General features: G+C 32.2%; 1 protein-coding gene across 1 annotated transcript in view; it reads right to left on the bottom strand.

The window, feature by feature from the left end:
* LOC106867807 (atrial natriuretic peptide receptor 1) overlaps nucleotides 1-3,636 on the bottom strand; it is an 822,997-nt gene that overhangs the window by 818,261 nt on the left and 1,100 nt on the right. The window lies entirely within an intron of this gene.

The raw sequence follows: 3,636 nt of genomic DNA, 5'->3' as shown, positions 1-3,636 counted from the left end.
ATATATATATATATATATAATGATAATATGTGACAACAAAAGATTGAGACCTTGATATTAGGTAAATAGAGGATTATTTACATATGTATAGTTTAGGACAATCAGTAAGTTGTCATAATAGTGCTCGGAGTTTCAATTGCCAGAGCTAAGATCTACGGTGCAGTAGTCTCAGAGCAATAGACGCTATGAAAAATGGTTCAATAAAAGGAAAGTTACTCTAATAGATAGAAAAAAATATAAAAGATTAAAAAAATACAAGCAACCATATTCTCACAATACATAGAAAACAAAACGTCCTGCGTTCATAAGGTCTACATACGTACACACTCACACAAACATGTATATGTACATGCACATACACACAAGTGCAGAAAGATGGCTCATCTGGAAAAGTTCCATGGACCCCGCTACATGTCTAAATTCAAGAACTGAACTTTTTGTCCACATATGACAAAATACCTGTTTCGGTTTTGGGCCCCCAAGATCACGCATACAATCCGCATTTTTACTATGTTCCTGCACAAGATTTCCATGTCTTAACATTTTTACTGTTTCATATATATTTTACAATTTTTTTCTTTTTTAATTGTGTGAATGTGTACGTGTATGAGTATACGTATATGTATGTATATATTGAATGTGTATGTGTGTGCGTGTGTATATATGTGTACGCGTGTATGTATGCATAGGATTGAATGAGTGTGTCCGGTGCATTTGAAACTCCGAGTATTATTATGACAACTGACTGTCCTAAACTATATGTATATATATATATATATATATATATATATATACATACATACAAGGGTTAAGGAATGGAGTAGATAAAATCTGGGCTATATGTGTTTCATAGCGAACGGAACCTCGGAAGTGGTATATATCCAAGCGAGCTTTATACTGCAGGCTACTCGGCAGGCCAAGGATATTCTGATTAAATGAGAGTTTACATTGTCACAAGGAGTTACATGTTAACACATGGAAGATTCGATCAGAGTATAAACAGACCACGGTAAAAGTGTAGAATATACATGAGGAAAATTAGGAATATAAAAAAGAAAATAGAAAAGCATAAAAGGAATAAAAACATTAGGAAGTGGGAGAGTTCAGTAATTTAAGCAATGTCATTTGGTCGGTAGTTTTCAATAGGGCTATTTTGGCCGAGTCATAGAGATTTGCAAGGGATGTAGTATTTGAAAAATGGATAATGTGTATGGAAAAGGGTGGGAAAACATGTGGCCAAGGGGAGAAAAAGGATGCTTGAAGAAATGGGATATTATTAGAAATAGAATGCAAGAGAGAGAATGGGGAAGAATTATAGAAACTGGTGCAAATTATCAATTAAGGAACGTATATTGCTGTGCGCGAACGTGTTTACAGCAAGGAGTACTAAATGTGCATGTAGGCGTATCTACGTGTAAGTTTAGAAAATGTGGGAGGAGGCAGGTAAAATAAAAAGAAAAAGGGTATGTTTTGATTCCCTTTATTCCTTTCTGTTTTCTTGTGTATGTCTGTTTATGTGTATGTGTGTGTTTGTATGCATGTAGATATATGTATGTAAGCATATATATATATATATATATATATAGTATAGATATATGTATGCATATATGCATCAGTATATATATATATATATATAGTACAGATATATGCATGCATATATGTAGAGTAAAATCTATTTGCCAACGTAAATAGGCATTCCTGATTAGGACGATGTTACTATCATTTTATCATTGTTAGTCCCAGGAAAACATGTTTTCCAGCTGGTTACAAAGACATGAAAATTAAAATGGAAAGAAAAGAATCTCTGTAGTACTGTTACTGCTTACATCTCGCTCAGAGATTTAAAACTGTTTTCCTCTTTATGAGGTCAGTGATGTGTATCAGTTTAAAGGTATATAGCTGTAACAAGGCCTAGGCTGCTATCTCTAGCCGATGAAGGGGAATAACCCAGAAATCAAGGTCCACAGGTACCGTCTGAGCCTGATTGGGGACAATAGCTCCTTTGTTCGAGGTATAAGGACACAGTTGTGTCGGTAGCCAGCTAGAAAAGATGTTTTGCTGGGGCTAAAAAAGGTACTATTATCATTCTAATCAGGACTGCCAATTTACGTTGCCAAATAAACTTAACTCTGTAGTAATGTTACTGTTTATTTCTCGCTCAGAGATTGAAAACTAATTGTTTTCCTCTTTACATATATGTAGATATACACATATACATACACACATACTGATACACACACATACATATGAGAGTGCCATGAACTTGAATTTATTTCTTGCTTACTGAGATCTCTTTTAAGGCAATTTACACAGAAAAACTGTAATTTTGTTATATTTCAGAGATTGTTTTCCATTTTAATATTCATGTCTCTGTAATACTAACCTCGATTGTTAACCACGCTTTGTAAAGATATTTCCAATCATACAAATTGATTGTGGCAAATTTTGATATTTTGGAGCTTTACGGTTCCTTTCCGTTGGTAATTTCAGTACCACAGCAGAAATTGCCAGGAGAATATTCCTGGTAACATGATATATATATATATATATATATATATATATATATATATATCGACGTTCAAATAAGACATATATACATACGCGTGCTCGAAAGAGCGCGCACATTTGAGTAAGCATCATAAATTAGAAGTGCTTAATTCAGAAGAGTATAAAGGCAGAGTATACATTTCTTTTTTCATTGGAGCGAAACAGAAATTATTACACCATCGTAATTTAGGGCTGAACGATATAGGCGCTGCGAAGATAGAAGTATTTTACTGATTAATAATATATATAATGTATGTGATTAGATGAATTTTAATATTCATATCTCATCAGTGGATACGAAATTAAAAGATACAAGATGTGTCTGTGTGTGTGTTTGTGGTTGTATGGGGGTGGTAGCATGTGTGTATGTGTGTCTGTGTGTGTGTGTGTGTGTGTGTATCTGTGTGTCTGTGTGTGTGTATATCTGTGTGTGTGTGTGTGTGTATCTATTTCCCTGCAATCACATATTCTATAACTGTACATGAAAATAAAATATTTAATGCCTTTTTTCGCTTGGTAGTAAGACAAAGATAATTTTGTCTAAAGAATATAACACGGATTTTTAATTTTCGTATATTTCAAAAATAAATTCAATCGAACAGTTGAATAATTTTACATTTCTATATCGTTTCTGCAAGAAGTTATTTGAAAATAAATTTGATTCCAGTATATAGTGTTTGACGGATGGACAGTGTTCTATGGCCGTTATCTTAATATAAATTTTATATTATATCTATATATAATAATACTTATATTGTACATGCAGATATATACTTATGTACAATATATGATTTGTATTTAATACATATGATTATTATAGACACATGCAGACATACATTTATGTCTTTCTGTGTGTGTATGTGTGTGTGTTTGTATATATGTATGTATGTATGTATGTATGTATGTATGCATGTATGTATGCGCATATGCATTCATATATTTTTGTTTAATAAACTTTGGAAGTAGACAAGTAAATGCGTATAAAAGAAATTCTGAATGCAAACAATCATCAAATTTTAAAATCATGCAAATATATACAAACATACATATACATACATACATATATATATACATATATATATACATATA

This window comes from Octopus bimaculoides, chromosome 8 (assembly GCF_001194135.2).
Source record: "Octopus bimaculoides isolate UCB-OBI-ISO-001 chromosome 8, ASM119413v2, whole genome shotgun sequence".
NCBI classification, from domain to species: Eukaryota; Metazoa; Mollusca; class Cephalopoda; order Octopoda; family Octopodidae; genus Octopus; species Octopus bimaculoides.
Note: the sequence above shows the minus strand (reverse complement) of the source record. Positions and strands in the feature narration are given on the sequence as shown.